The sequence below is a fragment of the Xyrauchen texanus genome, chromosome 44 (assembly GCF_025860055.1).
Source record: "Xyrauchen texanus isolate HMW12.3.18 chromosome 44, RBS_HiC_50CHRs, whole genome shotgun sequence".
In the NCBI taxonomy this organism is placed as follows: Eukaryota; Metazoa; Chordata; class Actinopteri; order Cypriniformes; family Catostomidae; genus Xyrauchen; species Xyrauchen texanus.
Window position 1 is genome coordinate 30787449 of NC_068319.1, and position 23141 is coordinate 30810589.

General features: G+C 40.8%; 1 pseudogene; it reads left to right on the forward strand.

Annotated features, from left to right (window-relative positions):
• The first annotated feature begins 7296 nt into the window (after positions 1-7296).
• LOC127637039 (isochorismatase domain-containing protein 1-like) lies at positions 7297-12139 on the forward strand (annotated as a pseudogene).
• The last annotated feature ends 11002 nt before the right edge of the window (positions 12140-23141 follow it).

Consider the following 23141-nt stretch of genomic DNA (forward strand, 5'->3'; position numbering starts at 1 on the left):
GTCCGGTTCCGAAATGAGTCCAGCCCGCCTCACGGCCAGCATGACGTTTCTTTCAGAGGCTGCGAGCAGGGTGAGTCTTCGATCGCTACATCGGAGAGCGCACTGGCAATGTCGGACGCTGAAGACTCAACTAGCGGGGTGGTCCACGGGTACATTTTGTCCAGGCACCTCAGCAGTCTAGGGCTTTGGGTCAACTGGGAAAAGAGCAAGCTCTCCCTGGTTCAGAGCATCTCTTTTCTCTGCATGGAGTAAGACTCAGTCTCAATGATAGCGTGCCTATCGATAGCGTGCCTAGCGACAGACCCTGTGCTAGGTCAGGGAGCTCTTCAGGACTGTTTTGAGTGTACTGACTGGCACATGTTCAGGGACACTGCAACATATGGCGATTCTACCAACTTGGAGGAATACACAGCATGAGTGACCAGCTACATCAGCAAGTGCATTGATGATGTCACTTTCTCCAAGACCATCACCACACGCTCTAACCAGAAGCCGTGGATGACTGCGGAGGTGCGCACGCTGCTGAGGTCCCGAGACTCCGCCTTCAGAGCAGGCGATAAGGCAGCCCTAAGAACAGCTAGGGCCAAACTGTCAAGGGCAATCAGAGAGGCAAAGCGCGCACACGCCCAGAAAATCCACAGTCACTTCCAGGACAGCGGTGACACGCGGTGCATGTGGCAGGGCATCCAGGCCATCACCAAATACAGGACAACATCAGTTGCCTGTGACAAAGATGCCTCCCTTCCAGATGCGCTGAACGACTTCTATGCTCAGTTTGAAGTGCAGAACGACGTGGTGGCAAGGAAGACCACCCCTCCTCCCAACGACCAGGTGCTCTGTCTTACCACGGCAGATGTGAGGAAAACTCTACATAGAGTCAACCCACGGAAGGCTGCTGGACCAGACAACATTCCTGGCAGAGTGCTCAGAGGATGTGCATACCAGCTAGCAGATGTTCTTACCGACATCTTCAACATCTCTCTCAGCAGCGCCGTCGTTCCAACGTGCTTCAAGGCCACCACCATCATCACCATGCCAAAGACGTCTTCAGTGTCCTGCCTCAATGACTACCGTCCCGTCGCACTTACACCCATCATCATGAAGTGCTTCGAGAGGCTCGTCATGAGGCACATTAAGACCCAGCTGCCCCCCTCACTAGACCCACTACAGTTTGCGTATCGTCCAAACCGTTCAACGGACGATGCCATCGCCACAACCCTCCATCTGGCCCTCACCCACCTAGACAATAAGGACTCATACGTTCGAATGCCGTTCATAGATTTCAGCTCAGCATTCAACACAATCATTCCCCAGCACCTGATTGGAAAGCTGAACCTGCTGGGCCTGGACACCTCCCTCTGCAACTGGATCCTGGACTTCCTGACTGAGAGACCTCAGTCAGTCCGGATCGGGAACAGCATCTCCACCACCACCATACTGAGCACTGGGGCCCCCCAGGGCTGTGTGCTCAGTCCAATGCTGTTCACTCTGCTGACTCACGACTGTGCAGCAATGCACAGCTGGAACCACATCGTCAAGTTCGCCGATGACATGACCGTGGTGGGTCTCATCAGCAAGAACGACGAGTCAGCATACAGAGAGGAGGTGCAGCGGCTGACGAACTGGTGTAGAGCCAACAACCTGTCCCTGAATGTCGACAAAACAAAAGAGATGGTTGTTGACTTTAGGAGAGCACAAGGTGAACACACTCCGCTAAACATCGACGGCTCCTCTGTGGAGATCGTCAACAGCACCAAATTCCTTGGTGTTCACCTGGCGGAGAACCTCACCTGGTCCCTCAACACCAGCTCTATTACCAAGAAAGCCCGGATTTGGATTCCACAAGAACTCATGGATTTGGAAGGGAATATTAAAAGTGCCGAGGCAGAGCTGAAGTGACGAATGTCGTCTGATGGCTTCAGAGAACTGACCAGATTGAAATACAGATATAATGCTATTTTGTCATAGAAGATGGAGTTTTGGCTATTCAGGGCAAGACTGTGATAGTCGGGGGACAAAGTATGGAAGCTATTGGCTAGAAACATAAATCAGAGAGAGTCTTTTTCTATAATTCCCTCAGTGAAATCTGCTGGTGGTGAAATATGTATATATAGTTCCACATCTTCGTGTACTGATGAAAATATTAGAAACTTTGTGGAACCATTAGAACTCTTTAACTGATGACTGAGCAAAAATATTCTCTTGGTTCTGAGATAAACTTGGAGGAGCTAGGCAAGGTAATTAAGGCCTTGCCTACAGGCTAGACGGCTTTGCTGCTGAATTTTTTAGATCTTATGCAACAGAACTGGCTCCACTTTAGATAGAAGTTTATACAGAATCATTAAAGAATGGGAAGCTTCCGCCAACCATGACACAAGCCCAGATCAGTCAGACAAAGATCCAAGCGAGTGTAAGAGTTACCGTCCAATTTCCCTGATCCAGCTAGACGTAAATATATTGTCAAAAATTCTGGCTAACCGATAAGTTATGACATCTCTATACATATAGATCAGGTGGGGTTTATTTGGGGCCACTGCTCTTCTGATAACAATAGGCATTTAATTAATATCATGTGGTCAGTGGTGAATGATAAGACTGCAGACACTGCCATCTCGCTTGATGGCGAAAAGGTGTTTGATATGGTAGAATGGGATAATCTTTTTAAGATTTGGATGGATTACGTTTTTATCGGATGGATTAAGTTACTCTATAGACATCTGGTAGCGGCAGTACAAACAAATTGATTAATTTCAGATTATTTTACTCTGGATAGGGGCACCCGGCAGGGTTGCCCTCTTTCCCCATTATTGCTCTGCCTTGCCCTGGAGCAGTTGCGATAAGAAAGGAGGATGATTTACCAGGGGGGGGGGAGGTGTGGCGCATTAGCTTTTGCTTTATAGATTATATTTTATTATTTGTCTCCGACCCCTTTAGATCTATGCCTTGCCTTCACAGAATTATTAATACCTTTTTCTCAGTTCTCAGGATACAGAGTCAATTGGTCTAAATCTGAAGCTTTGGCTCTGACAGCATACTGCCTAGTAATGGCCTTCCAGCCAGGCAACCCCCAGTGGCCCAAACAGGGCATTATGTATTTGGGCATTTTATTCCCAACAATTATGTTTAATTTAGTTAATTATTTGTTTGATTTTGACCCCTTAATAAAAAGGTTTTCGAGCAAAGTGAGCAGGTGGGCTTCATTGCATTTATCTATGATTGGGAATGTTAATGCTCTTAATTAATTAATGTTTAATTGTATTCCAGAATTCAACTACCTGCTACAGGCTCTCCCTGTAGATGTTCCCCTCTCTTATTTCAAGCAATCTGATAGCATAATGAAGTCCTTCATTTGGAATGGTAAGTGTTCTAGATTACTTTTAATAAGTTGCATAGGCTGATCGACAAAGGTGGGCAAGGCCTACCCAAGATTTTGTTTTATTACTATGCATTCAGTCTCAGATATTTGGCTCATTGGTCACTTCCACCTGAGAGAGAGCCCATCCCAGGTTGAGTATTGAACATGAATCCTAATTTGCCATTAAGAAATTTTCTATCATACTAATCAAAGTTAAGTTACACCCTGTTATCACACATTTGCACTCGGTATTGACAAAAGTGTCTAGAGTGTTTAATTCGGACATTTATTTAAATGTAGTCTCGAGCATATGGCTGAACGTCTAGGTTACTGTTGTAACCTCCGTTCCTTGATGGAGGGAACAAGACATTGTGTCGAGTGAAGTGACACTAGGGGACTTTCCTGAAGTCCTCAGTTACCTCTGAACTTGAGAAAAGGCCAATGAGAAATTGGCAGACAGAATTGGCATGTCCCTCCCCCGGACATACGGGTATAATAGGAGGGAATCATGCGTCTGTCGATTCAGGTTTTGCACTGAGGAGCCGAGAATAAGGTTTGGCCATAGCAGTGGCTCGGTTCAGCGTCATGGCCAGGGGGATACACAGAGGTTCCAACAGTAACCTAGACGTTCCCCATGTGTCGCTCACTTCGACGTTGTGTCAAGTGAAGCGACACTAGAGGTCCCTATTCAGTCACGCCATGCGCTGAACCATGTATGTGTGCTGCTGATGCAGGTGTGGGCAGGCAATTGCTTGCCAAAGCTTCAGGCTGCCTCAGATTGCACGTACCCTTCCCCAATGCGCCATAAAATTGTCATAAACTTCTTAGGTTCCCGGCACCCCGAAGGGGGGAACAAAGCGACGTGCCAAGCTGCGAAAGCCGTGCCTTTTCTCTCTCTATGTTTTTCACATAGAGTTAAAGTGGCAGGGGCCATCTTAACACTACCACACACATTGGGGAAGGGGTTCTTTTCCAACTCCTATTCTTTCAGGGGGAAAAGACCCCATGGAGACCACCACCTGCCAAGGCTGTGGGGAGGTAAAGAGTGGCGAAATGCGTCACATGGGTTTTCAGGCCACATGTGGGAATGGTGCGGTGGTCGATTCTACCTCCTGCGAGGGAGGAATTGTTACAAACATGGCGACTGGGGGCAGCAGGGTCTGTCCAAGGGAGACGCGGGTCCGCCCGTAGGAAAATACACACAGGGGGATTAATCCACAAGGGCCCATGCTGTGGAGCACCTATTCCAGTACAGAGTAATTTTAGTACTCGGTCTGGGAATTCCTCCACTGAATTCGCAGACAAGAGGGCTAGGGAGGAAGACCATCCAGAGAGTACAAATCTAGTGGACTCTCCTGGGGAAAAAGAGCACACATGATCACCTCAGTGGAGGGGAAAGGAACTATGTGTAAGCGGAACACCCGGTCAGATGTTACGCATTCCCGAGTTCTACAAGCTCGGACCTGAGAGAACACGGGACGAAACCGACTCCACCCTGAGATTGTAAAAACTCGTAAAGGTATTGTTTGTTACCCAGCCCGCTGCTCTACAAATGTCTGCTAGGGAGGTGCCATAGGCCAGTGCCCACAAGGATCCCACATTTCTCGTTGAGTGTGCTTGAACCCGCAAGGGGGCGGTCATGACCTGGGTGTGATAGTCCAATGCGATGGCATCAACGACCCAGAGGGAAAGCCTCTGTTTGGAGACAGCGCTCCCTTTCCGCATAGTGACTTTCAAGAGTGGGCTAGGATTACAAGGTCATGTGCAAGGTCATGGAGGACGAGGAACAATTTCACTCTGGTGGCAACCTACTGGCCCACACGGACTTGGTTCTTGGATCTTGTGCTCCTCACGATAGCCCCTCCCTGGAAAATTCCCCTGAGGAAGGACCTTCTTTTGTCTAGTGGAACAAACTGCTCTCAACCCTGCAGCCATGTGCTTTTAGTAGTGCTGTAATGTTAATGTGGAAATGAATGTGTGTGGGCTGTGAAGGAAATTGTGCTTTTAGATTCGGTGTTAGTGAAAATGGCGGTAACTGTTATTTGTTATGAAGTGTACTTTCACATATTGCTAATGATACACACTGGTGTTTGTCATGCAAGTGTACTAATGCCGTAACGTAACGTCACACAACGCAACTCGATCTAAGTCAAAAATGAAAATTCTGTCATTATTTACTCACCCTCATGATATTCCAAACACTAAAGGCCTAATGAAAGTGAACGGTGACTGCATCGGTCTCGCATCTCCTTTTGTATTCCTCAGAAGGAGGTAATATGGGTTATTCGGGTTATTCGGGTTTGGAACAACAAATGGAACACAGAATTTTCAACTATCCCTTGAACTACATAAGAATTAAGAGTGATTTTCACCTTTACAGGCTGAATGTGTAAAATGGATTACAAAACTAAATTCTGGACATGTAACATCATGACGTCTTCCTACTGCTCTTTTTTACACCAGTCATTCCATAAACTGTACTGATCAGACCAGTGAATTATTTCAATGTGTTGATGTGTAATACTGTCATTATTTGTAATACATACACAGCTGCATCTGACTATCACTATGTTTCATATTACAGTATATCTGCTTGTTCACAACTGTCACGATCCTCTGTTGTCTGCCCTGTGTTTATCCCTTGTCATCTGTTCTGAACTACACCTCCCATAATTCCCTGCCCTCATCACTGCCTATGCACTTCATTGTTCTCACCTGTGTGTGATTATCCCTGTGTATTTAAGCCCTGTTGTTTGTTCAGTCTTTGTCGGTCGTCGAATGTGAATGTGAATGTGAATGTGAATGTGAATGTGAATGTGAATGTGAATGTGAATGTGAATGTGAATGTGAATATGAATGTGAATGTTATCATTATCCTTGCTCTCCGTAGATGTTAATCCTGCCTGTGAACTCCTTGGATGTCTTTCATGTTTTTGTTTTGTTTTCCCCATCGTGGATGATTTATTTGTTCCAGTCTTGTTTGTCCTATTATTTCCAATAAACCGCATTTAGATCGTCACCCCTCGTCTGCCTTTGTAACAACAACGTCATAAACCACTATTTAATTTTTGATTGATTTATTGTATTTGTGCTTTAGTTTTTTGCTAGTACGGGCACACGAAACATTTAAGATTCACTGTGAATTGTATTTGGAAAAAATACAATCTAAAACCTTTTTCTTCACTCATTGAAGTGAAAAATATATCAGTTTTATTAACCTACTGTAATTGTGTCATATTAAATGCAGGTTTAGTTCATGTGTATTCAACTTTGCATAATCCATTTCTGTGTTTGGAATAAGCCTGTTATAAGCTAATGTAAGAAAGATGGAAACTCAATTACACATTTCAGACGTGCTTTTGCTCACATTTATTTAGTGTTACAGAAATGACTGCCTTAGCCAAATATTTTACAGAAATAAATGGGCTAAGTCATTATTATCGAAAATACTTTTATGGTGATAAAAGAAAGGTTATTAAATATTATGTAGGGCGACTTCGATAAATGTATTTTCATTTCAAATCATTCATTTGAGCGAATTGGTTCTTTTGAACTATTCGTTTCACTGAATCACTTGAGTGAATCTTTCCAGTCATCACTCAAAGTGTTTAAAGGAGGTCAAATGTTGTCGTTCAGTGCCATAGTGATTTTTTTTGGGCTTCTAACATGTTATCAAGTAAACAGTTTTACATTTCAAGTGTCTGTGAAGCGAACCCAATCACAAAAACCAAATGTCATCTTGGTGAATTTAAATGTCTGCTTTAATTTACAGGAATAATTCAGCGGATCATTAACGAACACATGTATAAAAAAAAAATAATACATAATAAAAAGGACTGTGTGAGTTCCGTTCAGAGAGATTCATATAGTGAACCGATTCTTTCGAACGATTCATTATGGAGTCGTCCTTCACTATGAATTATATGGATTTCAGAAGCATCATGGCGGACTCCCACAGTAACATTAATCACGTCCCTGAGTTATTCTCGTTCAACGGGTTTTCTCGGCCCTCGTCCGTGCCCGTGAGCTCTGGATATGAAGTGCTCATCCAGAAGTTTCTTATATAGAAGTTACGGATATCAGATCGACGTCCACCGTAAATTCGTGATTCAGTATTTTTCCGAGGAACGGGGTCAGTACATTGATTTGCCGAAGGGATTCGCGATCTCGGAGAAATGTCGGCTCCGATTAGTGCCCGTACAGATGGATGTAAGATATTATTTTCATTCTTGATCTCTATTAGTGGAAGTGTGTGTTAAAGTTTGTGTTTATAAATTAAATTAAAACGAATCTTTCAGTTCTCCAGAAACATTATGCTTGACCATGAACAATCTTAACAAAGTTGTACTTTAAAATGAAAGATGTGCTTTAGTGAATCACGAACATGCGTGATGTGAAACTCACTGCAAAATATTATTATCATCATATATATATATATTCATATTACAAAACTTCTGTCCACTGAGAAAGTGAACACAAATCAAAATGAAAATGTTCACGGTTACTTTCACTTACAATAACGAGACATGGAAACAGTAGGCTACCAACACATATTAATATCAGAATCATGTCACGTTTCACCAAACAAATAGAAATTACACTTTGCATGATGAAAATGAAGATTTTTCCTGGTTTGACAAGTCAGCATCATAGATGTATTACAATTACTGTTTTTATTAATTTTTTCATTATACTTCTGATTTCATGGCTGTGATTAAAGTGTGTGTGTGTGTGTGTGTTGTAGATCATGACATTAGGAAACCTGTCACCACCCACCACATTGTTCTTCTGCTGTGACATGCAGGAGAGATTCAGACCTGCCATCAAATACTTTGGTGACATTATCAGTGTGGGACAGAGGCTGGTAATACTGATGACCACTCTTTGTGTCTTTGTCTTCATCTTTCACTCTTTCAATACCTCCTCATCACAATCCGTTGAGCTCTTTTGACTGCAATGCTATTAAATCTCTGGGCTGGTAAGGTTATTGATACAAATCCCAGAAGTGCTGATCCATAAACAATCACCATTGTGCCCTTGATGATTATAGTCAGTGCGCTGTCCAAGTCACTTAGGATAAGAAAGTATTTTCAGATTTGTGGGAATAAAGATGTTGTGTTTGTCCAGCTGCACGGAGCTCTTATTCTGGGTATTCCTGTGGTGGCATCGGAGCAGTACCCTAAATGACTGGGCAGCACAGTGCAGGAGATTGACCTGACCGGCACTAAAATAGTTTTCCCCAAAACCAAGTTCTCAATGGTGCTTTCTGAGGTGGAGAAGGTGCTGGCTGGGATTATAGGAGTGCGCAGTGTTGTGCTGTTTGGAGTCGAGGTCCGTTCAATCAACAGATGACGGGAAAACTGAACGTATGAGGTGACCAATCCAGTTTAACTTTATCTATTTAAAGCAAGACATCTGATGATGACAGTGAACATAATAACCATCCACTCATGCCTGTGATCACATTATTTCAATTATTTTATCTACCAACTCTGTCATGACATGTCATATTTGTCCACAGAGAATGCTGACTGAGTTTTTGTATGTTGTAGACGCACGTGTGCATTCAGCAGACCGCTCTGGATCCGATAGGACGAGGGTTTGAAGTGCACATTGTTGCTGACGCCACGTCCTCCAGAAGCATGATGGACAGGATGTTTGCACTAGAGGTGAGATGAATCTGCACTTTCAAACTCCATATTCAAATTCTGTTAACTTTAGGAATGAAAATAAAAGACAGTGGGACCTCTTTCATTTATTAATATCTGACTAGTATTTGAATGATCACAACAGAAATTGTAGAAAAGAAATATGGAAAGTGCAAACTAACTGACATACTGAAGCGGCTGCGGCTGACAGTGTGGTGCAGCGATAACAATCTGCTTCTGAACACCGCAAAGACCAAGGAGCTCATTATAGACTACAGGAAAAAGAAAACAATCATTCAACCACTTATCATCAACGGGGACTGTGTGGAGCGGGTGGCAGATTTCAGCTTCCTGGGAGTCCACATTGAGGAGGGTTTAACCTGGAGCAAGAATACCTCTGAGCTAATAAAAAAGGCCCAGCAGAGACTTTATTTCCTGAGAGTACTCAGGAGGAACAACATCACACAGAGGTTGCTGGTGTCCTTCTATCAAGCCTCCATAGAGAGCTTGCTGACATACTGCATGTGTGTATGGTACACCAGCTGCACAGTGGCTCACAGGAAAGCGCTCCAGAGGGTCATCAACACCGCACAGAAAATCACTGGCTGCCCTCTCCTCACACTGGTAGAACTATACAGTTCCCGCTGCTTTAAAAAAATCCAGAACATTTTAAATGACACCTCTCACCTAGGCCACCACCTGTTCAAACTGTTACCGTCAGGCAGACGGTGCAGATCCATCAGGGCAAAAACTAATAGACTCAAAAACAGTTTTTACCCATCTGCAATAACTGTAATTAACGCTGCTAAAGTGAACTGAACTGATTGCAGGACTGGTACAATAAGTATGACTGTGTATGTGTATATGAATGCCTGTTCAGGCTGCTTTATTCTTCTTATAGATACTATTTATTTACTGTTTTTTAAAAATTATATTAGGAATGATGCACTGGCTGGTCAGCACTTTAAAAACATTTTTCGTTGTACATGTGACAATGACAATAAAGTATTCTATTCTATTCTATTCTAAAATACTGAACGTATTTGTGACACCAAAAGTTTGGAATAATGTACAGATTTTGCTCTTTATGGAAAGAAATTGGTACTTTTATTCACCAAAGTGGTATTCAACAGATCACAATATATAGTCAGGACATTAATAATGTGAATAATTACTATTATAATTTGAATAAAGTGTTCAGAACTTCTTAAACTACTTCAAAGAGTTCTCATCAAAAAATCCTCCATTTGCAGCAATAACAGCTTTGCAGATCCTTGTTCTAGCGGTCAGTTTGTCCAGATACTCAGATGACCTTTCACCCCACACTTCCTGTAGCACTTGACATTTCACCCCACACTTCCTGTAGGACTTATCATATATGTGTCTCTCTTGTCGGGCTCTTCTCACACACCTTACAGTCTAGCTGATCCCACAAAAGCTCAATGGGGTTCAGATCCATAACACTCTTTTCCAATTATCTGTTGTCCAATGTCTGTGTTTCTTTGCCCACCCAAACCTTTTCTTTTTGTTTTTCTGTTTCTTCTCATAAGGCCTGCACCCCTGATCTTCTCTTTACTGTTGTACATGAAACTGGTGTTTAGCGGGTAGAATTCAATGAAGCTGTCAGCTGAGGACATGTGAGGTGTCTATTTCTCAAACTAGAGACTCTTGATGTACTCATCCTCTTGTTTAGTTGTACATCTGGTCTTCCACATCTCTTTCTGTCCTTGTTAGAGACAGTTGTCCTTTGTCTTTGAAGACTGTAGTGTTCAGCTTTGTGTGAAATCTGCAGTTTTTTGGCAGTTTCAAGCATTGTATAGACTTCATTCCTCAAAACAATGATTGACTGACGAGTTTCTAGAGAAAGCTGTTTCTTTTCTAATATTGACCTTAAGATATGCCAGTCTATTGCATACTGTGGCAACTCAAAAACAAACACAAAGACAATGTTAAACTTCATTTAACAAACCAAATAGCTTTCAACTGTGTTTGATATAATGGCAAGTGATTTTCTAGTATCAAATGATCAGTTTAGCATGATCACTCAAGGATAAGGTGTTGCAGTGATGCGGCTGTCTAGATTTGATCAAAAATGACTTTTCAAATAGTGATGGTGTTTTTTACATCAGTAATGTTCTGACTATACTTTGTGATCAGTTGAATGCCACTTTGGTGAATTAAAGTAACAATTACATATATTTCTAAAAATACAGCATGAGTGAATTCTTTATTATTCACAATGATCTTTGCACACGGTTTCTATAATTAATGCACTGTATCAAAATGCACATTCTTCTTTATGTGATGAAAATGTAATAACTCCACCTCTGAAAAGACTTTTCAGATGATGACACCTTGGTGTGTGTTTCTCAATCATTTCCTGTAGTACCACTAACACAACACATGTTGGATGTTTCCCTTATTTGACTCAGATCATGGAGCCTCTACTAATTAGCTAATCAGTCAAATCAGATGTGTTAGATAAAGGAGACATTCAAAAAGTGTAGTGAAACAGTCACCTAGGTAATGCGGGCTATTGGTTAAATCAACCGATTTTGCTATTTAGAAATAGTTTTAGGCTACTGTTGAAGGTAATGCAGGCTTTCTAAAGTCTCACCAATAGAGTCATTTCATTCTGTTTATAGTTTTAAAACAGCAAATGATTCTAGAAAAGTGTGTGCTGGTGTTCTTTCACAATCTACTGCAAGCTCACATTCAGATCTCACTCCATTCTCCATTAATAGATACGGCCACTTTAAACCAGCCAATCCATTCCTGATGGATCAAATCAAGTTCCGCCCTATATTTTGCATCATGCATAATATTCTGGAAGTTAAATGAGTTGCGAATGCCAACTATGAATATTTGGAGCCCCTAATATCAGTATTATTCTGTGCAAAGCAACAAAAAGTGAAAAGGGCAGTTTTAAAAATAGAGCTTCGATGGGCAGATAATATTGCATACGTTTATTGTGCTTTTCTTGTGGTCTTCAGCATCTGGCTCGCACCGGAATCATCATCACCACCAGTGAATCGGTTCTTCTGCAGTGTCTGATAAAGAACATCTGAAGTTCAAAGAGATTCAGAACATCATTAAAGCCAGCGCTCCAGAGTCAGGCCTGTTGTCAAAGGTCTGATCACACCCCAGATTAAAGATCAACCTAAACGTGCTCTACATATCACACATCAGTTTCTCTTAGGTTCTCAACTTCACACACAAATGTGCAGGAATGGGTTGAAATGCTCACAGCAGACATTTGTACCCAAGCTTTAAATGTACTTCACATGTAGTTCAAAAGCGATATTTGAGATGTGTGAAATGAGTGTGATATGAGAGCAAAATATTTGACCTGATCGCATTCTTCCTTCTGTTGATTTTGAATTAACGTGTCTGTGCTCCGATTAGCGAAAAAGCACCAAAATAAAGAATTGCTACTAAAAGAACTGCACAATTGGAAATTTTCAATATAACTAAATTACTGCAAACGTTATATATGTAAATATATGTCCAGTTAAATGATGTTGGGGACACATGTTTTCAATGCTTTTTGGGGTTTCTTCTCTTGCTTTAGTTTTAGATAGCTGAGCCCATGTATGACTCTCCTTGCACACCTTTAGTTAACTATGCTACATGTGTCATGCTTCACTTTGTAGGGCTAAAGTATAGAATCAGTGGACATCGTTAGTTTAGACGTTTTGTTTATTCTCATTCTGTAATTTGATTTATTACGAGATGTTTATTATTTCTGTTGTGATTTTTATACTCTATTATTGTATTTTAAGCCTGTATGGTTTAAACATCAGACTGCCTCTCATCTAAACACGCTGGTGACATTGTGGCCACGTCACAGGTAGGGATGTAACGATATTGACGATATCGCGCTATCGCGGTGGGAAACGTGTCTCGATATCGTCGTGGTTGGGTTACAATATTAAAAGGACAGGTGTCCGTCAAAAAGCAAGAGGATTAAACACAGTCCCGCGGAACAAATCATTGTTAACTACATAGACCATGATCCTTTGCGCTGCGTCGTCACAACAACCGTTGTTAAGCCAATAGGATTGCACGCTGCACGCTGTCCACACAAGCTCACAGCAAGCCAGCATGGCCGACAGCAATACTTGTAAGGATGAAAACAACAACCCCGAAGTTGAGATTGTGCCAGCCCCTGCAGCTTTTAAATCAGATGTCTGGAAACATTTTGGTTTCGCCGTGTCAAAAAACGCAAAAGGAGAGAAGGTGGTGGACAGACAATGGACTATGTGCAAGCGCTGCCACAGTAAACTGCGATACAACACGGGAAACACAAGCAACATGCGAAGTCATCTGACGACCCATCATCCCGAAAAGTTTGCAGATTCTCTCACAAATCAAGTCCTGTCCGGTCAAAAAACCCTTGAACATTAGCTAAAGGATAGTTCAGTGTTTTTCAGAAGGCTTTTTGCCAGACTGTTTAAGGATTTTTTTTTAATGTTTTTTTTTTCTTCTCCCATGCAATGTAGATATTTTGATCTTTCTGATGAAAAACGTGAACATAAGCTAAATGATAGGTCAGTGTTTTTTTTAAAAGGCTTTTTGACTGACTATTTTATTTAAGTTTAAGTTATGTTCCTAAATACCAGTTTTAAAAGGCTGCTTTTATTTGCCTTGCGCATAAACCTGACTTAACTTGATCTTTGTTTGCACTTAAAGGGAATTCCCTATTGTTTACAATTGTTCTAGTTGCTTCTTAACTTGAACATTGCACAGAAGAATCAGTTATGCAACCAAATATTACTATACAGAATATTGATGTTCCTGACTACAACTTGCACTTTAAAAGCACTATGTGATCAGCGTTTTATGTTGTCATGATCCATAAATACAACAATAAATTGCCTGTTGACTGGCAAAAGCAGAATAAATGTCAGTATTTTTTCACTATTATCATCACAAACACTATCGTGAGCTATTTAACAATACCGTGAGCTTTTCCACAATATCACAATAAATATCGTACCGTGAGGTCAATATCGAAATTGTATCGTTCCGTGAGATTTTGATATCGTTACATCCCTAGTCACAGGGGAAATCAATTGTTACGTTGTTTTTCTTTAGACATTCACACATGTCTAAAGTGTGTGACAAGAACAGCACTTATACCAAAACAATTGAAGCTTAGTCCAATATTATTTTTATGATAAGGCTTACTGTCACAGAGTCATTTTCTAGAATGAGAGCATCAGGGGTACAGTTCTGCATTTGTCCAGATAGAAATTACATTTGTAATTTGTTTTTCATAGTTAGATTCAAACCCTGTAGACTGCACTTACTGACATCCTGAGGCAGAGGATTGTCATCTACAGTTTTATTTATTGATATTTTTTGTGTTTAAATAATTTTGACAGTGTGTACATGTATATGGGAAGAAAACGATGTATTTGGTGCCTACTGCTGACCAGTCTCTACTGGGGATGGGCACGAGTGCTTGAGTAATCAGGCGTGGCAGCAATGATCAATCATGAAAACAAGTGATCACATATGATGTGACTTTTCACTTAATTCGAAATCCAGTGACGGTTACGTGACAACGTAACACAAACGTGTTTATTTTTCATGTTGAGATTGATTGCGTTGTGATTGTGAGAGGTACATTGATTATCAGATCAATTAGTCCGAGTACTCCAGTAGACAAAATGCCCATCCCTAGTCTCTACTGACTGAACGAAGTGCAGATACATTTTCTTGATGTGACAAAATAATTCTGTGTACTTTGTAAACATTATTGTTCTAAACCTTTTTTGAATCTGCTCTAATATCTGATGTGAATAAATGTTTATATGCACTAAATCTTGTAAATGATGTTTAATTTATGTTGATGTAAAGAAATTGATGAATTTCATACCAACGCATTTTTAAAAGGGAGAAGGCAAAGAGGGTTTGTGAGCAGCACTGTATCGTGTACAGGAGTGAAGAGTTTCTGTGCTGATTTTATTGTTGCTGTGTGGGGGTCTTCAGATACACTAGATAAAATGAGAAATGTAATATGAATTGTATAATTTCTGTACCACTGGTTCCAACTCATTATTTTTTACAAATCTTGCCACTCTGAGACCACATTCACACTAATATGTTTTCATTCTCTACGCTTTGGCCTTCTGTTCACGCTGATACTTCATTTTTGCCCATTGAAAACTGTCAAGTGAATACATTTGAAAATGCCATCTTCACGCTGTAGTGTGGATGGAGAAAATGCTGATATTCGAAACTGAGGACGTATTTGTTCTCATGTGATGCAGTCATGTGATCCATTCAACTCAAAATGTTGTAGTGCCTGCTATTCACTTTGATAGCATTGTTAAAGATAAATGTTTCTTTGTACAGCCTTCACATTGTGTTCCTTCAAAGGTGACAGGAAGTTTACTTGGGATTGATGATCGACAGCAGAACATGATGACACTTGTTTTTCAGATCGTAAATGGAAATAACACCGGGCTGCGCAATTTACGTTTTTTTCACATGCACCGTAAGGAAATTATCTGGGGGTGCTTCAACAAGGCTAGAATCGTGCAGATTCATCTTTGTGAAGGGATGCATGAATCAAACCAAAGGTTATCCTTTTAGACAACTTGCTTCCTTCAGCTTTAAAAATTTCACCCAACTCAGGATTGTTTTTTCCAGCAGGACAATGCTCCATGCCACACAGCCAGGGTCAATCAAGGTGTGGATGGAGGACTACCCTATCAAGACCCTGTCATGGCTAGCCCAATCTTCAGACCTGAACCCCATTGAAAACATCTGGAATGTGATTATTGTGCCAGGAGTGTCATAAAGTTGCACAACAGCAATGTGAAAGACTGGTAGACAGCATGCAAAGAAGCATGAAATTTGTGATTAAAAATCAGAGATATTATATATATATATGAGCCACAACATAATGATCATCTGCCTAATAATCTGTTGGTCCTTCACGTGCCACCAAAACAGCGCCAACCTGCCAAGACAATGACTCTGCAAAACCCCTGAAGGTGTCCTGTGGTATCTGGCACAAAGACATTAGCAGAAGATCCTTCAAGTCCTGTAAATTGTGAGGTGGAGCCTGTCAGGATTTTGGAATTGTTATTCTTTGTTTTAGCCTCTTGAGGGCCTCAGTGGTCTCTATTATTTTGTTTTTCCCTGTGTCATTATCATTATTGCTGTCACCTGTGTCTCATTCACCTATGTGTATTTAAGATGGTTTATTCCCTTGCTTGAGTGTTGGTGTTTAGTTGTTTTAAGTCTTTAAGAGTGCAACTGTTCCTGTGTTCCTTCCTTGTGGATTTTCCAAAGCAAGTTTTTTTTTTGGTTTTCTCTATTTCTTGATTGGAGCTGTGTCCCATAGCTGTGCACACTCCACTTGGATAGACACTTGAAGGGACCTTTAACCTTTCTCTAGCATCCCTCAAATGACAATTGCTTACAGATTCTCGAGTCTCAGAAACAGGCAAATTTTGGCTAAGGTCCTTGAACTGTCATCTTGGCACAACTGCAGTCATCTGTCCCTTAACAAGCTATTAGAACCTTTTCAATCTGGGTTCAGATCAGGGCACAATAGCAAGATTATGAATGACTGTGGCATGGGGTAAGGCTTGTCACCTGTCTCTCATAGTGATGGCTGGTGAGGACTGTAAAAGGATTTGAGTTTGTGGGCAATGGAGGAGTCTGGAGACAATGAAGCAGGTTCAAGGTCAGTACTTTAATTTGCACTTTGATGCATACACATGACGGTAACCATCGTTATAATTGTAAAGGTAGTCAAAATGTAGCACACTCTCAGACACTCTGGCTGTTGTGCTTTCTGGACACTCTCTCCCATCTGATGCTCTGGCATGCCTTTTAAGTCTCCCTCTGCCATCACTATAATGAGAGACAGTGTTAGAGATAATTGTCAGCCAGGTGACAAGCCTTACATCTCTCCCTCTACTGCAGACCAAAACATGGCCACGCTCCCCATGCCACAATGACCTAGTCATCTCAGGTGATTCGGGGGCCTGAGATATTCTTGTTCTGTTAGACCTGAGTGCTTTATATGATACAGTGTGTCATACTATTTTTCTTGATAGACAGGTGAGCTGGCTTGGACTTTCTGGTACTGTGCGTAAGTGATTCAGATCTTATCTTGCTGATCTTTCCCAGTTTGTTGTTCCGGGTGCAACAAATCTGAAACTGCACTGGTTTGTCAGGGTGTCCTGTACCCTTTAATTTTCAGTATTTGCATGCTGCTTCTTGGGCAGATTATTAAGTCAGTTTAGGGTATCATTGCTATGCTGATTTTACTCAAATGTATATCAGTACAAAGTCTGACATTACATCCACCTCAACAGTTCTTTTTAATGAAAATATGGATGCATTATAATTTTCAAGAACTTAACTGCTCCAAGACTGAGGTTCCCTCATTGGCAGACTAGCAGCCTCTCATGTATGTAAAAATTTCAAACTGACTGTGGATATCAGCTTGGTATTTCCATCTACAAGTGCACAATCTTGGTGTTATTTTTGATGTTGGCTTGATGCACATATGTGTGTCTCAAAGTCTGATTTTTATCATCTTTGAAATATCACCAGACTCAGGCCTTCCCTTTTGTTCTAGTTATGTTTGTAGTTTGCTAGCCTACTTGGCTAGCATGCTTTGCATTGCCTATTCTTATACGTTCATTATTTTATCCGTTGCCATTTTACCATGTGCTTTGTTTTTTTTTTTTCAACTTTTCTACTGTATTTTACAGTGCACACCCTTTTCTTTTTTCTACTTGTCTACATCTCGCATCGTGACAGCATGCATTTGTTTTCTCTGTGTTTTAAACTGATTATTGCATCAGTCTCAAACATCTGCTGATCAGGAACCACATTGATCTCAAACACTCGCCGCTCATGAATAACCAAAACAACAAAAAATTGCAGTAAGTCATGGAAGACACGTATGTTATTTCTTCCTGCATTGCATGCCACATGTTTACTATAGCTTCTTCAATCAGCAGTGAGGGATTTACATTTGATAAATATAAGGAATTGGTCAGGCTGACAGAGAAGGTTAATGAGTTAGTGACATGCCTCCGAATGCAAGTGAAGTCTGTAGATACTGTTTCGGATGCGGGTAGTACAGCGAACGATACACAAGTAGTATGTATTATGTACGTTGTGTCAAAAAATTATTGATTGACGTCACCTTTGACCTTTGCTTCCGTTCCCGCCCCCTCCCCACCCAACCTCCGGCAGATGTTCATGATGTGATATGAAATGTTTGGTCAGTGGTTGTGTACAGGAAGTAGTATGAAGTGTCTGTTCTGATACCCCATCTGTGTATTTAAAAAGGGTTAGGTCTGTTCATTGCAAGTATTTTGTGATTTCCACTTGTGTAATGGCTGCTCCCAGTACTCTGTCATGAGTCCATGCATGACCAAGTCTCTCCATGAGCTGTTAGAAGATCTGAAATATGAATTTCATCTAAACAACGCACAATTGTGTGTGTACGACTTTGACAGAACATCTTGTACTGTTAAGTTATTCAACAGGGGTGATGCAATGGATGAAGACCATTGTTTGTATTTCACGGAAAAGGACTGGGATGTATTTTACAATCGTGTTTGGAGGGATCTGAATAATGGCGCATATCCAGAATAATTTCCAAGAGACCGTGTGTTTGGTAACCACACTATCAAGAGGGTGGCTGACCATGTCTACATACTTACCAGCGAGGACAAACAGGGTCTCAGTGACAGAGGGTGTCCTTTCCCAGAGACAGAGCACAATGAATGTTTCCAAATGAAGTTTTTTGTTTCAGTGGAAAGATGTTCCTATACTGAATGATGTTTTTTCAAAGATAGACAAACTGTTTAAATGGTGTGATGCAAATGACCAATACAATATAATTAAGGTCAGCCTGTTTGACCCCGAAAAAGCGTGGGAGAGTTTGTAGGAGTGACCGTGTAACACCGCCCACCTTCTACAGACCTTAAAGGTTGGTGGTGACTGACCACATTTCAAACCAACATGTCTCAAGACTTTACTACAGATCTTCCTGGGCCTGTCGCATCACCCAATGACACAGATACTTCAGCAAGAGATGACCCTGTTGTAGGGACTCCTGACATCGGCCATTGGCTTGACAAGTTTTGCATGGAGCTTGGCTACAGCAATCTAACGTTCATTTCATCCCACGGATCAGGATGCCCGCTTCCGGATGCAGCGACTCTTAGGGGAGAGGACGACACGGATGGCATTATTGGTGTGAAGGGGTTAAATTTCATAAAAGCAGTCATAGTGGTCATTCTGGATTATCTCCTCGATTTAAAGTTAAAAGAGTTGTGCTACGGTTGTGAAGTGGATCACCCCAGTCAGATCCAGCACACGTGCTTGTTTGATCCTGACAAGTATTTGTTTTACACACATTTTGAAGAAATTTCCAGTAAACTGTTTAAACCTGTGTTAAACCATGTCATTGGCCAGGCTTTAAAACCATTTGGGTTGACACCGCATCCTCGGAGAATCCATGGAGTTGAAGGCATGTTGTGTGAACTAAGAGAAGAGCCGAACATTCTACAGAGAGTGTGTGAAATGATACCTGTGAACAGGCTGTCTACGACGCTGTGGACGGTTGGAAAGGCTGTTCGGCTGGGTCCAAAGTTTGATGCTAACAATGGGGAACTGCTGCGGAGCTACTGGCCTGATTACATTTATTCTGAGACATTGACTTCAATGTGAAATAACCAATATGCTGTATAAGATCATTCATGACGAGCGTTCTGGACAAAACAAGCTTGTAAATGAACCCTATATTAACAAACGGCTGATTTGACTAAAAAAACACATGGACATAGTCAGAGGTCTATCAAACAACTGGACTGAAATGATACAAGTCTATGCCTACCAGAATGATTCACCTGTGTGTTGCTTAAAAACATTCTAAATTCATTGTTCAATATCTGTAAAATTGCCGATATAATATGCTTATGTACATATGTAACAGATACGTGTGTGATGTTATTGTCAAGAAACGAAAGGAGTGATAGTCATGTCTTTGAAAATGTTGATACTCTGGTTAATTACCTGATTGACAAAAATACTGATACATGCGTTAATTTCCTACAATATCTTGACATTGGCTGATGTTGGTGTTTCTATTTTGACTATTTAAGCATGTATTGTATGATTACCCCTGATTTAAAATAAAAGGATACTTTTATAGAATCACTGTTTCATTATTTAGGTGGTGTCTGATCTGATAACATGACAGAACAATTGCATAAGGTGTACTACACGCCATCAAACCCCGGCTCTTTAGGGGGTGTGAATAGATTAAAATGTGGTGTATTAGAGGAAAGTGGTGATTTGCTAAGTGATAAAGAAGTTTCAGACTGGTTAGCCAGTCAAGAGAGATATCCAGCTGCAGACCCGCAGCACCACCAGTTTCAGAACCCCAGCGCCAGAACCTGAAGTGAGGGGCGGAGTTATTGACAATGAGACAAGCATGGCGGAGAGCATGGTGAGTTGTGTAACGTTTTTGACATCATGTTGTGAGAAATTATCGCATATATTAAGTTCAGCGTTTATCTGCTAAATATTTAATTTGTGCATAACTTTATCATCTTAATGAAGCTTGAATATGTTGTCATACTTTACAGTATTAAAAAAAAAATTGTACGGATGTTCGATACATTTTTGCGTGTTGTAAATGAGCCTTGCGGTGACGTTTTGAAGACATCTTGTGAAGGTGTTAAAGTGTTTGTTCCACGTTCCTCTGTTATATGCATTGTTTGTGAGTTAATGTTACCTTATAGTTGAGGGGGTTTTTTTACGTTGAGATTATTGTGTGGAGCTTTCATCTCTTGTAGAGACATTTCGAATGAATGAAGACCACAAGGAAAAGGCCCGCAACAATCTCCTGGAACAGTCAGAAGCTTCCAGAGAGCCCTTTCTATTTCATTTTGTGTTCAGGGATGACATGGAGTTATTTTTGCAAGAATGTAAGGACAAAATGGGCCTGAGAGTGAATTCCTCATTTGATACATTTTAAGTTTAATTTATACAGGATTGTCATGATAAAATGGGCCTAGGGGTGAATTGGTCATTTGTTGTATACATTTTTATTGTTTCTTTTAAAATGATGCTGAATTTTCTCTCTTTTTTTTTGTTTTTTGACATGTTTTATTTTACATAAAGAAAAATGCATGCTGCACATGTTCTTGTGAAATAAAGTATATTTAATATAAAATGCCCATAAGTTTCAAGCATTATTTTTCACCATCATGATCAGGAAGTAACTCTCATAATACAATGAAACAGATAAATATATACAATTATATTACACAAGATCGATGTTTTAAAATGCTTATTGTACTGTACCTTAATGTATCATTATAACATGCGTATAAAGTATGATGTTTCATTTGTAATAAAAGCAAAGTACTCTCCAAAACGTTAGGTGGCGCTACTCGGTTTAGAACGTAAGCTCCGCCCCTCACTTCAGGTTCTGGCGCTGGGGTTCTGAAACTGGTGGTGTAGCCTACTCTCCAAAACGTTAGGTAGCGCTACTCTGTTTAGAACGTAAGCTCCGCCCCTCACTTCAGGTTCTGGCGCTGGGGTTCTGAAACTGGTGGTGTAGCCTACTCTCCAAAACGTTAGGTAGCGCTACTCTGTTTAGAACGTAAGCTCCGCCCCTCACTTCAGGTTCTGGCGCTGGGGTTCTGAAACTGGGGTTCTGAAACTGGTGGTGCTGCGGGTCTGCAGCTGGATACTATTGAGTCAAGATGCCTATACACTCCACAGACCACTGCGACATCATTTTAAAAGGAATAGGGTCGTTGTTTATGGTATTGATACACAGTTTCAAATGGACCTGGTAGATATGTCAATATATTCTATGGAAAATGACAATACTAAATTTCTTCTCACATGTATAGATGTGTTTAGCAAATATGCATGGGTACGTTGTATAAAGAACAAGACTGGATTGGCGGTGACCAATGCATTTAATTCAATACTACAAGAGGGTAGAATCCCTCAGAAAATTCAGACTGACAAGGGGAAGGAATTTTTTTAACAAGCATTTCCAACAACTAACTAAAAAGCTCCACATTTACCATTTCCGCACGGGAGTGAATTGAAGGCAAGCGTTATTGAACGCTTTAATAGGACATTAAAAGGATGGATGTGGCGGTATTTAACAGCTATAAACTTTAAACACTACATCAATGTTTTACAAGACATTATTCAAGGATACAACAGTAGTTATCAAAGAAGTATTCAAATGAGGCCTGTAGATGTAAACAAAGAAAATGAACCGGTCGTCTATGACAATTTGTATGGTAATGTGTGTAAGAAGACACCTGTATTTAAATACAAAATCGGCGACGTGGTTAGAATATCAAAGATGAGGGGGCCTTTTACCAAGGGGTATGAACAAAACTACACAGATGAGTTCTTCACTATAACCGAATGTATACCACGTCAACCACCAGTCTACAAACTATCTGATTATGATGGCGACGTTATCGATGGAACATTTTATGAAGACGAGTTACAAAAAATTATTGTGGATAAGGACAAAGCTTTTAAAGTAGAAAAGATATTAGACAAGAAGAAGCATGGTAAAAGATCCATGGTGCTCGTACGATGGGTGGGGTGGCCTCTGAAGTTTGACAGCTGGGTTAATGAAAAAGATGTTGTAGATCTACAAACCTCTTAAAGCATATAAAAATAAAACATTTGTTACCTGACTTCATTTCTGCAGTAAACGGTCATGAAGCAGGGTTTTATGTTACATTGCCATGCAATGCTTCATTAGATCTTTACCCCGAAAACCGAATTTCAAATTACAGAACAAGATTAGCCAGACCTATAAACTTAAAAGGCCGTTGGGAGGTGGGTGTGGCTGAAATTGAATACCCTAGATCATGGTACACTATTACTGATGATGATGCGAAAGTCCAATTCAGAGAGGTTATCGACGGAGTCATCCATCTTGAGAAGATAAAACTGAAAAGCTGTTATTATGACAAAGTTTTGCTTGTAATTAAGGACCTAAATACTTTGCTACCTCGGCATGTACGTCTTGCTTCGATCATGTGAAAAACAAAGTGTTCATGATAGCGTCACCAGGAAGTTCCTTAACATTCCACGGT